This window comes from Chlorocebus sabaeus, chromosome 12, assembly GCF_047675955.1.
Source record: "Chlorocebus sabaeus isolate Y175 chromosome 12, mChlSab1.0.hap1, whole genome shotgun sequence".
NCBI classification, from domain to species: Eukaryota; Metazoa; Chordata; class Mammalia; order Primates; family Cercopithecidae; genus Chlorocebus; species Chlorocebus sabaeus.
The window spans coordinates 84,817,413-84,832,070 of record NC_132915.1 but is presented as its reverse complement, the minus strand read 5'-3'; the positions used below and the strand labels follow the sequence as shown (position 1 = coordinate 84,832,070).

Here is a 14,658-nt window from a genome sequence, read left to right as displayed (position 1 = left end):
AACAGGCCCTGGTGTGTGATGTTCCCCTCCCTGTGTCCATGTGTTCTCATTGTTTAACTCCCACTTATGAGTGAGAACATGCGCTGTTTGGTTTTCTGTTCCTGTGTTATTTTGCTGAGAATGATGGCTTCCAGCTTCATCCATGTCCCTGCAAAGGACAAGAACTCATTCTTTTTTATGGCTGCATAGTATTCTGTGGTATATATGTGCCACATTTTCTTTAAGGAGACCATCCCTGCAGGCAGGCTCAAGAAGGAACAGACCCCTTTCGGCACTGAATACATCAACGGCATGCGGCACCTAGGAAAACATGAATATAAACAGCATTTATGCTGGCCATTTTGTCTGAAGACCAAAATGAAGCCAAGTCTGCTAAAAACAAATCAACCACCCAATATTGCTACTCATTTTATAACAGATGCTTTTGTCTTTAGTGTGAACTGCAACCATATACATTAGCACTGTAATTTTCTTCAGTCTTGGCAATTTAAAACAGTTCCGTGGTGAAATTTCACATAAGACACAAAACAGATTAACTAACATTTCTAAAAGAAATTCAAATATATCATGCTTCCTCAAATCTGCTGGAGAAATATTTATAAGTTTATATTCATTAATAAAGTGCTGTGAAATTTCTTCAGTCCCTGTATTTACTCAAACCCTTGGAGTTTCTTCATCTTGCTTAAATTTTGTCCTGGATGAAGGCATGCTGTAGGGCCTGGTTGATGCTAATTCATTTAGCTAGGCCCAACATTAGAATCTGGTCCAACAAGTCCTTTAACTGGTATACTTTTTTACATCAGTCTTCAGGAAGTGTCTGGCACCCAATCAAGTCAGCCAATAGGTCCTTAGTTGGATTAATGGTGCTCATGACAATAACTTTCTCCCTGTCTGTTACTTTATCAACTTCTATGTACATGAAGTTGAGATTTTGATCAAAATGCTGATCTTTGAATGCACCTTTTGAATCATCGTATTTGGCATCTTTCCTTTGAGATTCATCACAAGCTTCAATATACGGTTATTAGTTTTGCCAGGAAATAAAATTTTTCCAGTATAGAGTCCATATAAGGTGCAACCTACTGACCACATATGTATACCATAGTCACAGCTTTTACCTATAATGATTTCAACAGCACGATAAAATCTACTGACAAGACAAGGTATAACGTCATTATCTGCAACATGTGAAGCCAACCCCAGATCACAAACTTTAAAATAGTTTCTGATGATTAACCAGGATATTGTCTGGCTTGTTGTCCACATGTAGGATATCGCATATTTTGAGGAATTTCAATGCCAGGAAAAACTGCTGACTATGGGATCTTACAGCTTTAATATGAAAACCAGTATCTTTATCATATTTTTTAACACCTCTTGTAAGTTCATACTGAGAGGCTCGAATATGAGACAGAGATGTTTGTGATTGAAAAACCTGAAGAGTCGCAGACAATGAAGTTTGTCATCAGGATCGGCATCAAATTCTTTCGAGAACTCTAGTTCTTTTAAACCAGTCTTTTGCATGAGCTCATTGTTTCTGATGACCTTGACAGCCACTTCTTGGCTGGCTCTTGCATTATCTCTGGCTCATAAAACATTACTGAATATACCTTGCCCAGTGTAGCCATACACATTGTAACATTTATCTAGGACTTCACCTATGTTCACATGATAATAGCCTTCTGAATCAGTCCAGTTATCTCTGAGGTTGGGATTCTCTTTGAATCTTATCCATTGCCAGCAGCCCAGAGACAAGCACTATCAAAATCGTCAGCAAACATATCATCAGATTCTTTAAAACATATCAAGTACTAACAACTTCTTCTGAGATGAACCATTATTCTGTTCAACTGTCATTAGATTACGCTTGGCTTTCACTGAGGCCTCAAATGTATCAACATTTTCCCATTCATACTCTTTAACAACAGCAGCTACTCGCTCCAGAAGGATAGGTGATCATGTTTTCGTACTGCTCTGAGGGATGCTTGGTTCAGATGACACAGACATATTGCTATCTTCAGCAAGATATTTATATTTCTGAACAATTGCCTGCCTTTGGATTCTTCTCTGTTCTATTAGGGCTTCTTCATCTTCTTCCTCCACATCAAAATCTTCAAGGTTATCATCAGACAAATATTTCTGTTCAACTTTCATTTCTTCAGAAACACTTCCTTTAAATTTATCTTCCTTTACTTTGCTTCTGCTCCTTCATCTACGACCACCCCATGACTGAGACCACCTTTTCAAGCATGATCTGCTCCTCCAACCTCTGTCCCTTTTCCAAGGAGACCTGCATCTTCTTCTTGGAGACCCGACTTTTTGTGCTACATCTGAGTGGGGAATGAGACCTCCTTTTAATGGGAGATCTACTTCTTCTTCGAATTGGAGACCACCTATTGATGGGGCTGGCATCTTTTGATCTTTCATGTCTATTGAGGATATCATCTCAAGGTCGTGTTCTTGAAGAAGAAAGTTGTCCTCTCTCTGGTTCTCTTCATTTTCCTTCTAAGGATCGGCTCAGCTGTTCTACCAGGAGACAGTGTTCAAGAGGGAGATTTGCTCTGCTTAGATCTTCTATCATTTAAAAGTGGAGACCTACTTCTTCTTGATTTATCACGTGGTTTTGGAGACAAACTTCTTTTAGGACTACAACTAGGTCTTCTACTGGGTGACCTATTTTCTTTCGCAGATGAAGTATCTTTTTTTAATTGGGTTCTTTTCTTTATCAGCTTCAGACTGTTTTCATTTTCTCTTTCTGGACTGTGACCTTCTGTCTTTGGATTTACCTCTTAAATCAACTGGGGATCTCGATTTTTTACCTTGATCGTGACTTCTACTTTCATTTATAATTGGGGATTTGTCTTGTTTTTTTATTTACTCTTATCTTCAGTTTTAACCTTATCATCAGCAGGAGATCTGGCCTTACCAATTTTCTCTTAAGATCATCTTCTAAGGGTAGGGGATTTTAATTCTCTTGCTTGATTTTGAGACTTACTTCTTTTGATTGGCTTTTAGACTTTTTCCTCTCCTTTGACTTGCTCCTAGTTGTTTTCTGTTTAACGATTTCAATACCCCCCTTACTTTTCTTCTTATCAGACCTACATCTACTCCATTCTTTGGATCTGCTTTTACTTCGTTTTTTGTAGTACTTTTATTGTCCACAGTTCAAGTTTCCCCTTTGTACTTGAAGATCTAGTACTAGATCTATTTCCATTTCTTGCCTTTCATGAATCTCCCCCTTTTCTTCAGAGCCAGACTCATAATCTTGTAAAATGAACCCCATACCAGATTGGACCTTTCCTTCCATTAACTCACTATCAAGTTCAGCCTTAATCAAGACTCTCTGTTTTTCCAAGTCTTCTAGCAAAGCTAAATCATCAAGTTTAGTTCTTTTTGTTGGAGACATACCCTCTTTATCAGAAGCATCCGTAACCTCTTTTCTTTTGTGTTTCTTGCATTTATGCTTATGTTTATGTTTTTTATCCTTGTCTTCTGAGGAATGTTTATGTTTCTTATGTTTACTTCTGTGTTTATACTTTTTTTACTTATTTTGTTCTTATTTTGAGATTGGTCTTCTGATACTTCTCCATTTTCTTCATGTATACTCTTTTCAGAATTATCAGCATCTTCTATCTCCGGCTGTTCCCACAGCGTCTGGGTCTCCGCAGGGGCCATCTTGAACTTCCTGACTCTGCCGCCACTGTGATGATGACTTCCTGGACCATGAAAGGCAGTGGAAATGGAAGAAGGAAAAGAGCTGCCGCACGTGTGCCTATTGTTCCCTTTTTAGTGTTCATGTGTACTCAATGTTTAGCTCCCACTTATGAATGAGAACGGGCAGTATTTGGTTTTCTGTTCTGCATTAATTCACTTAGGATCATAGCTTCCAGCTGCATCCATGTTGCTGCAAAGACCATGATTTTGTTTTTTATGGCTTTATAGTATTCCATGGTGTATATGCACTACATTTTCTTTATCCAATCTAGGTTGAGTCCATGTCTTTGTTATTGTGAATAGTATTGCAATAAATATACGGGTGCATGTGTCTTTTTGGTAGAATGATTTATTTTCCTTTGGGTATATACCCAGTAATAGGATTGTTGGGTCAAATGGTAGTTCTTAGTTCTTTGAGAAATCTCCAAACTGCTTTCCACAGTGACTGAATTAATTTACATTCCCACCAGCAGGGTATAATTGTTCCCTTTTCTCCTCAACCTTGCTAACATTGTTGTTTCTTGACTTTTTAATACTCGTCATTCTGACTGGTGTGAGATGGTATCTCATTGTAGTTTTGATTTGCATTTCTCTAATGATCAATGTTGTTGAGCATTTTTTCATATACTTGTTGCCACATGTATGTCTTCTTTTGAGAAGTGTCTGTTCATGTCCTTTGCCCATTTTTTAAAGAGGTTGCTTGTTCTTCATTTGTTGATTTAAGTTCCTTATAGACTCTGGATATTAGACTTTGTCAGATACATACTTTGCAAATGTTTTCTCCCATTTTGTAGGTTGACTGTTTATTCTGTTGATAGTTTATTTTGCTGTGCAGAAGCTCTTTAGTTTAATTTGACCTCACTTGTCTGTATTTGCTTTTGTTGCAGCTGCCTTTGGAGACTTCATCATGAAATCTTTGTCAAGGCCTATGTCCAGAATGGTAATTTTTAGGTTTTCTTTTATGGTTTTTATAATTTTAGGTCTTATATTTAAGTCTCTAATCTATTTCAAGTTGATATTTATGTATGTGGTAAAAGGAAGGAGCTTGGTGTCAATCTTCTGCATATGGCTAGCCAGTTATCACAGCACCATTTAATCAATAGAGAGTCCTTTCCCATTGCTTGTTGTTGTCAGCTTTCCCAAAGATCAGATGGTTGTAGATGTGTAGCTTTATTTCTGGGTTCTCTAACCTGTTTAATTCGTCTATGTGTCTGTTTTTATACCAGTTCTATGCTGTTTTGTTTACTGTAACCTTGTAGTATAAAGTCGGGTAGTGTGATGCCTCCAGCTTTGTTTTTTTACTTATGATTGCTTTGACTATTCAGGCTCTTTTTATTCCATATAAATCTTAGAATTGTTTTTTCTAATTCTGTGAAAAATGATTTGGTAGTTTGATACAAATAGCACTGAATCTGTACATTGCTTTAGGATGTATGGCTATGTTTTTTTTGTTTTTGTTTTTTGTTTTTTGAGACATAGTCTTGCTCTATCACCAGGCTGGAGTGCAGAGGCACAACCTCGGCTCACTGCAACCTCTGCCTCCTGAGTTCAAGAGATTCTCCTGTCTCAGCCTCTCAAGGAGTTGGGATTACAGGTGTGTGCCACCACCCCCAGCTAATTTTTTGTATTTTTAGTAGAGACGGGGTTTCACCGTGTTAGCCAGAATGGTTTCAATTTCCTGATCTCGTGATCCACCCACCTCGGCCTCCCAAAGTGCTGGGATTACAGGCATGTGCCACCCTGCCCAGCCGGCCATTTTAACAACATTGATTCTTTCTATCTATGAGCACGAACCATGATTCTTTCTATCTATGAGCACGAACCATTTCTTCATTTGTTTGTGTCATCTCTGATTTCTTTCAGTGGTGTTATGTAATTCTTGTAGGATATTTCACCTCCTTCTTTTAGCTGTATTCCCAGGTATTATTCTTTTGTGGCTATTGTGAATGGGATTGCATTTTTTATTTGACTCTCAGGTTGGACATTATTTGTGTATAGAAATGCTACTGATTTTTGTGCATTGATTTTGTATCCTGAAACTTCAGTGAAGTTGTTTATCCATTCCAGGAGCCTTTGGGTAGAGGCTATAGGGTTTTATAGGTATAATAGCATCTATGAAGAGAAATAGTTTGACTTCCTGTCTTCCTATTTGGATGACTTTTATTTCTTTCTCTTGCCTGATTTCTCTAGCTGGGACTTCTAGTACTATGTAAATAGGAATGGTGAAAGTGGGCATCCTTGTCTTGTTCTAGTTCTCAAGGAGAATGCTTCCAGTTATTGCCCATTCAGTAGGATGTTGGCTGTGGGTTTGTCATAGATGGCTTTTATTCTTTTGAGGTATGTTTCTTCCATTTTTAGTTTGTTGAGGAATTTTAGTATGAAGAGATGTTGAATTTTATCAAAAGCCTTGTTGTTTTTAGCCTTGTTTATATAATGAATCACATTTAGTGATTTGCATATGTTAAACCAAACTTGCATCCCAGGAATAAAGCCTACTTGTTTGTGGCCAATTAGCTGTTTGATGTGCTTCTAGATTTGGTTTGCTAGTATTTTGTTGAGGATTGCTGCATCTATGATCATCAGGAATACTGGCCTTAAGTTTTCTTTTTTTATCTTGTCTCTGCCAGGTTTTGGTATCAGAATGATGCTGGTCTCAGAGAATGAGTTATGGAGGAGTCCCTCTACTTCAACTTTTTTGGAATAATTTCAGTAGGGTTCATACCAGTTCTTCTTTGTACATCTAGTAGTATTTGGCTGTGAATCCATCTAGTCCAAGGCTTTTTCTGGCTGATGGGATTTTTTTTTAATTACTTATTCCATTTCAGAACTAATTATTGGTCTGTTCAGGATTTCAATTTCCTCCTGGTTCTATCTCAGGAGGTTGTATGTTTCCAGGAATTTACCCATTCATTTTTCTTTATTGTTGTCTGCCTGCATTGATTCAAAGGAACAGTCTTTGAGCTCTGAGATTATTTCCTCAGCTTGCTCTATTTTGTTATTAATGCTTCCAATTGCATTATGAAATTACTGTAATGAATTTTTAATTTTCTGAAATTCAGTTTGGTTCTTTCTTCAAGTGGCTACGTCATGTTTCAACTGTTGGACTGTTTTACTTGGATTCAGTTTCAACTTTCTCTTCTATCTCATTGAGCGTCCTTGTTATCTGGATTCTGAATTATATGTCTGTCATTTAGCCATTCCACTCTGGTTAAGAACCATTGCTGGGGAGCCAGGGCAGTCATCTGGAGGTAAGAAGACACTGGCTTTTAGAATTGCCATAATTCTTGCACTAGTTCTTTCTCATCTGTATGGGCTGATGTTCCTTTAATCTTTGAAGTTGTTGTCCTTTGAATGGGTCTTTTTGCTTGTATATTCTTTGATGTCCTTAAGGGTTTTATTGTGGCATAAGTTGGGTCTAATCAATTGGCTTCATTTCTGGATGCTTTCAGGAGGCCAAGGCTCTGCTCAACAGTCCTGAGCTTCATGCTCTCATCCTGAGGAGCAGGCATCAAGCCTACAGCTTTGCTCTCTGGCCCCTCTAGGTCAAGCACCTGTTGCATTGGAGAAGCTGAGGTGTTCCCAGTGTGCTAGCAACAACATTCAGATGGGGGCTGCCAACAAAAGTGCTGTGACAGGACGGTGGTGGGTACACAAGAGAGTACACTGTGACAGGGGAGCCATGGATGACAGGGGAGCCATGGGCAGCAGGGCAGCAGGGCAGCAGGGAGCTGCCAGCAAGTGCACACCAACAGGGCAGCAGGAGGCCATGGGTGAGTGCCCACCAACAGGGCAGCAGGGGGACTACATATGCGTGCATGCTGGCTGGGCAGCAGTGGGGCTATGGCAACATGGCTGGGAAGAGTCTACAGGTTGGTATGTACTAGTGGGAGTCTCTGCAAAAGTACTCCAGTGGGAAGGAGGGGGCTGCCAGTGAAAGAGATTTGATGGTGGCTGCTGGCAAGCATTTCAGTGGGGCAGCTAAGGTTGTGCTGCAAGTGGGTGTAGCCAGGCAGGGACCCTAGGAGAGGCTGGCAGATGGGACATTCATTTGAGACTGGCCCCATCCCACAGGAAAGATAGCCCTGCTGTCTCCAGATCCAGCAACTAACAAAGGCTAAAGTCACCTAGAGGAATATGGGTGCTCATGGGATGGGTGACCATGGCTTGGGATGGGTGCTCATGGCTGTGTGCTCCACTGCAGCCTTTTCCATGCCAACCCTCTGGGCTCCACACAGACAGGAGTTCTGTCTCTGCTAACTCTCTGGACAGTTCTCCCTGCCAACTCAAATGTCTGTAAGGGTTGTGGGTCTCTTGTAGCTAAGATCCCAAGGTCTGTGGCAAGAGTGGGCCTCTTCATGCCTATTTCATTCACCCTTCCCCTAGGAGCCCCTCAGGGCCAAGAACAGTTCCAGTGGTCAGCAACCCTGTGCAGGTTTCCCAGCTTCCTCCCCTTTCAGCCCCAGGGCTTGCATCTTCCCTGTATCCACTCTCAATTCCTTCTTTTCAAAGATCTGTTTGGAGTATGCCAGTCTGCTTGATGTTCTGGTTGCTCTTGGTGGGAGAAGCTCTTCCTGGCTGTGTCTAGTTAGCCATCTTGGCTCTTCTCCCTGAAATACTCTTTCAACGCTAATGGTTCATATTTGATATAATCTTTACCTTGAAACGAAGATGTTTCCTTTTTTGTTTGCATTGGGAAATTGTATTTACTGCCTGTTGTGGTTTCAATGGGCTCTCCAAAGTTCATGTGTGGGAAACTTTATTCCTAAACCAACCGTGTTAAGAGGCGGGACCTTTAAGAGGTGAGTAGGTCATGAGGGCTCTGCCTCATTAATGGATTAGGGCTGTTATCATGGGAGTGATTTCTTATAAAAAGATGTTTTCAGCCCCCTTCCCTCTCTCTCTTATCGTCCATCACATGATGCTACAAGAAGGCCCTTACCAGATGCCAGCACCTTGATCTTAGACTTTCCACCCTCAAGAAATGTGAGGAAATAAATTTCTTTCCTTGAAAAATTACTCAGTTTTGAGTATTCGACACAGAATAGCAGCACAAAACAGACTAAGAACTCGCCTTACATTTGTTATGAGAAATTAAACTTATTTATCATGCTTATAATAGTTAACCCATTGACTTAAAATCTCATACATCTTCATGCATTTAATCCAAGTAACAACTGAAATGGTACAAGGTCCCTGGGATTAGGAGAATATATTTGTAAGTTTATCCCCCATTATATAGTTTATACAATTAAAAATAGAGTTTTATATAAGATTCATTTTAAAATCCAATGCAAGTGAAAATCAACAATGATAAGTCATGTTAATAGCATGTACCCTTGATATAATATACTAAAAACAAACCTCTGTGGTCTTCGCCCCCCAAACGCATAACTCCAGTCTAATAATGAGAAAAACATCAAACTCCAATTTAGGGAATTTTACAAATTACCTGAACAGTATGCCTCAAAATTGCCAAAGTCATTGGGGGGGAAAAAAAAAAAAAAAAAAAAAGTCTGAGAAACAGTCACAACCAAGAGGAGCCTATGGGACATGACAACTAAATGTAATATGATATCCTGGATGGGATCTTGGAACAGAAAAAGGATATTAGGTTAAAACTATGGAAATCTGAATGTAATTTATATCTTCCCCACAATCCTAGTTGAACCAGCCTAGTTCAACCAATAGTCAGCCTACTCCTAGACATGTGATAAAGTTTATCCAAGATAAACATAGCTACATAACTGACTCATAGCTGTCCACAAACACATGAGCGAGCCCAGCCAAGACCAAGTCTAGTCCAGATCATCTGAATCCCACTGAATCCTAAGTTAAATAAATATTTTGTGGTTGTTTCTTACACAGTATTTTTGTGGCAATCTACAGTGGATTGCCCAACTAGAACACGATTATTGGTACATCCTAACAGGAAAAAGATATTTTGGTGAAGAAGAAAGAGGGGGAAAATTCCAGGAGATATGGAGGTTTATGTACTCCAAAAATCTAGTATACTCACTAAACTCTAGTATAGTGATTAAGCATATTGAGCTCTTGCGTAAGACTACTTGGGTTCAACTCACCATCAACTACTTGGTTCTGTGACCTTGAGCAAGTGACCTGAACAACTCCTTTACATGTAAAATGGTGATAACAATAGTATATATCTCCTATGTACAGAACTGTAAAGTTCAAAAGAGTTGTAAGTATAAATTTATTACAACAGTGTCTGGTACATATAGTACATACTCATTAATGTTATCTAGCAGTAGTGATACTAGCAGTAGTAATAAAGTAGTAGTGGTATTCTCAAGCGAATCTGTCTACCCAAAATGTCCTTCCCACACTTCTTTACCTGAATAATTTCTAATCCTCATTAAAACTCTTGTTATCTCCCCCAAGGAGACTTTCCTTTATATCTTTCCTTTGGATTTGCATAGAACCCAGTACTTTTCCCTTTCCCTGTAGCTTGGGACATAATTTTGAAATTTTCTTTCTATGTATTTGCCTTTTCCTGTAGACTTTAAGTTTCTTGACGATACATTCTATACCTTGTTGTTCTCTTTGTAACCCAAATGTGAGCTTCATGCCACAAGCATATGCCCCTTAAGATCTAGACAAGATAAAAAATGAACAGCTAAATAAAATGTGATCAACGGACCAAGATGGCCAATTAGAAGCAGCTGCAGTACATGGCACTAACGAAGAGGAATAAAAGTAGCAAGTGAATTCAGCACCACCAACTGAGATATCCAGTTTCTTGTACTGCGACTGACTAAGCAAACAACTCAACCCACACATAATGAAGAAAACCAGGGTGGGGCAATGGCCCAGCCAGAAGCTGCATGGAGCCAAAGGAACCCCCACCCCCAACCAAGAGAAGCAGTGAGTAATTGTGTGACCCCGCCTGAGAAACCACAATTCTCACACAGAACTTTGCAACTCGTGAATCAGCAGATCCCCTCGTGAGCCCATGCCACCAGGGCCTTAGGTCTGACACACAACGCTGTGTGGAGTCTTAGCAAAGCAGCTGCTCAGGCATGCACAGAGACCTAGGAGTGTTACATACTCCAGCCCTAGGATCCAGAGCAAGGCAGGATACCTGTTCATACCCCTAGGAAGGGGGCTGAATCCAGGGAGCCAAGCAGCATCATTCTGCAGGTCCCTCTTCCATGGCACCTCATACTGGCTTGGAATTCCAGCCAGCCAACAGCAACAGGTTGGAGTCTGCCTGAGACAGGACCAAGTTCCTGAGGGGAGGGGCAGCCCATCTCTGTGGTTCAGTCACCTCAGCCATTCCAGCCTCCTGGCTGTGGAGAATCCAAACGGTCTAGACAAGGAAGGGTCCCCCTATGACACAGCACAACTGTTTTGCCAGATCGTGGCTAGACTACTTCTTTAAACAGGGCCCCAATCCATTCCTCCTCACTGGGTGGGACCTCCTTGTGGGGGTTTCAGCCACTCCAGCCAGGGTTATGCAGACACAGCTCTGATCTCTCCCTGGGATGGAGCTCCCAGGGGAGGGGCAGCCACCCTCTCTGTGGTTCAGGCAACTCAGCCATTTCAGTCTGCCAGGTTTTGAGAGTCCAAATCGTCCAGACAAGGAAGGGTCCGCCTCAGTGCAGCACATCTGCTCTACCAAAAAGCAGCCAGACTGCTTCTTTAAATGGATCACTGATCCTGTTCCTCCTGACTGGATGAGACCTCCCAACAGGATTCTCCAGCCACCTCCTACAGGTACATTCAGGCTGGCAACAGGTCAATTCCACCCTGGGACAGAGCTTTCAGATGAAGGAGCAGGCTGCCATCATTGCTGTTTCACAGCCTTCACTGATGATACCTCCAGGTACAAAAAACACTGAGGCAACTAGGGTCTGGAGCGGATCCCCAGCAAACCACAGCCACCCTATAGAAGAGTGGCCTGACTGAAAAAAAAAAAAAAAAACGAAAACAACAACATCAACAAAAATGACCCCATAAAAACCCCATTCAAAGGTCAGCAACCTCAAAAACCTAAGGTAGATAAGCCCACAAACATGTGGAAGATTCAATATAAAAATGCTGAAAACTCAAAAAGCCAGAGTACCTCTTCTCTGCCACATGACCACAACACCTCTCCAGCAAGAGCACAGAACTGGATTGAGGCTGAGATGGCTGAATTGACAGAAGTAGGCTTCAGAAGGTGGGTAATAATGAACTTCAATTAGCTAAAGAAACATGTTGTAACCCTGTGCAAAGAAGCTAGGAATCATGATAAAACAATACAGGAGCTGATAGCCGGAATAGCCAGTTTAGAGAGGAACATAACTGACCTGATGGAGCTGAAAAACACAAAAAGAGAATTTCATAACCTACAACCAATTGGCATACCTGAAAGAGATGGGGAGAATGGAATCAAATTGGGAAACATACTTCAGAATATCATCCTGGAGAACTTCCCCAACCTAGCAAGACAGGCCAACATTCAAATTCAGGAAATGCAGAGAATTCCAGTAAAATACTGCACAAGAAGCTCAACCTCAAGACATGTAATCTTCAGATTCTCCAAGACTAAAATGAAAGAAAAAATGTTAAGGGCAGCCAGAGAGAAAGGCCAGGTCACCTACAAAGGGAAGCCCATCAGATTAACAGCAGACCTCTCAGCAGAAAGCATTTAATCCAGAAGAGATTGGGGGCAAATATTCAACATTATTGAAGAAAAGAATTTTCAACCCAGAATTTTTTATCTGGCCAAACTAAGCTTCATAAATGAAGGAGAAATAAGATCCCTTTCAGACAAGCAAATGCTGGAAGAATTTGTAACCACTCAGCCTGTTTTGCAAGAGCTTTTGAAGGAAACACTAAATATGGAAAAGAAAAACTATTACCAACCGTGACAAAAACACACTGAAGTACACAGGCAAGTGACACTATAAAGCAATCACATAAACATGTCTGCAAAATAGCCAGCCGGTATCATGATGACAGGATCAAATTCACACATAACAATACTAACCCTAAATGTAAATGGACTAAATGTCCCAATTAAAAGACACAGAATGGCAAGCTGGATAGAGAACCAAAACCCATTAGTACGTTATCTTCAAGAGACCCAATTCACATGCAAAGACACATGTAGGCTCAAAATAAAGAGAAGGAGGAAAATTTACCAAGGAAATGGAAGACAGAAAAAATCAAGGGTAGCAATCCTAGTCTCTGACAAAACAGACTTTAAACCAACAAAGATTAAAGAAAGACAAAGTAGGGCATTACATAATGGTAAATGGTCCAATTCAACAAGAAGAGCTAAATGTCCTAAGTATATATGCACCGAATACAGGAACACCCAGATTTATAAAGCAACTTCTGAGAGATCGATCTACAAAGAGACTTAGATTTCCACAGAAAAATAGTGAGAGACTGTAACATCCCACTGACATTATTAGACAGATCATCAAGGACAGAAAATTAACAAAGATATTCAGGACCTGAACTCAGCTCTGGATCAAGCAGGCCTGATAGATATCTACAGAACTCCCCACCCCAAGACAACAGAATATACATTCTTCTCATTGCCACTTGGCGCTGACTCTAAAATTGATCACATAATTGGAGGTAAAACACTCCTCAGCAAATACAAAAGAACTGAAATCATAACAGTCTCTCAGACCACAGTGCAATCAAATTAGATCTCAAGAAATTCACTCAAAACCACACAATTACATGGAAATTGAACAATCTGATCTTGAATGACTCTTGGGTAAATAGTGAAATTAAGGCAAAAATCAAGAAGTTCTTTGAAACTAATGAGAACAAAAAGGTAATGTGTCAGAATCTCTGGGGTGCAGTTAAAGCAGTGTTAAGAGGGAAATTTATAGCACTAAATGCCCACATCAAAAAGCTATAAGGATCTCAGGTTAACAACCTAACATCACAACTAAAAGAACAAGAGAACCAAGAGCAAATAAATCCCAAAGCTAGCAGAAGACAAGAAATAACCAAGGTCAGAGGGGAACTAAAGAAGACAGAGATACAAAAAATGCTTTAAAAAATTAATGAACCCAGGAGCTAGTATTTTTTTTAATTAACAAAATAGATGGACTGCTAGCTAGACTAATAAAGATGAAAAGAGAGGAGAACCAAATAAACACAATAAAAAATGATAACGGGGATACTACCATTGACCCCCCAGAAATACAAACAACTGTTGGCAAATTCTATCAATACCTCTATGCACATAAACTAGAAAATCTAGAAGAACTGAATAAATACCTGGACACCTTTGCCCTCCCAAGACTGAACGAGGAAGAAAATTGAATCCTTGAATAGGCCAATAACAAGTTCTGAAATTGAGGCAGTAATAAATAGCATACCAACCAAAAAACAAACAAACAAACACAAGTCCAGGATGAGATAGATTCACAGCTGAATTCTACCAGACATAAAGAAGAACTGGTACTATTTCTACTGAAACTATTCTAAAACATTAAAGAGAAGGGACTCCTCCCTCATTCTATGAGACCAATATCATCCTGATACCCAATCCTGATAGAGATACAACAAAAAAGAAAACTTCAGGCCAATATTCCTGATGAACATTGATGCAAAAATCCTCAGTAAAATATTGGCAAACCAAATCCAGCAGCACCTCAAAAAGCTTATTCACCACAATCAAGTTGGCTTCATCCCCAGGATGCAAGGTTAGTTCAACATATGCAAATCAGTAAATGTGATTCATCACATAAGCAGAACTAAAGACAAAAACCACATGATTATGTCAAAAGATACAGAAAATGCCTTCAGTAAATTCAACATCCTTTCCTGTTAAAAATTCCCAGTAGGTATTGAAGGAACATACCTCAAAATAACAAGGGTCATATATGACAAACCCACAGCCAATATCATACTGAATGGGCAAAAACTTGAAGCATTCCCCTTGAAAGCCAGCACAAGACAAGGATGCCCTCT

The 14,658-nt window shown here is 40.0% G+C and overlaps 1 pseudogene; it reads right to left on the bottom strand.

The window, feature by feature from the left end:
• Positions 1 to 651: 651 nt before the first annotated feature.
• Positions 652 to 3,675, bottom strand: LOC103218960 (serine/threonine-protein kinase PRP4 homolog pseudogene; annotated as a pseudogene).
• Between the last annotated feature and the right edge of the window lie 10,983 nt (positions 3,676 to 14,658).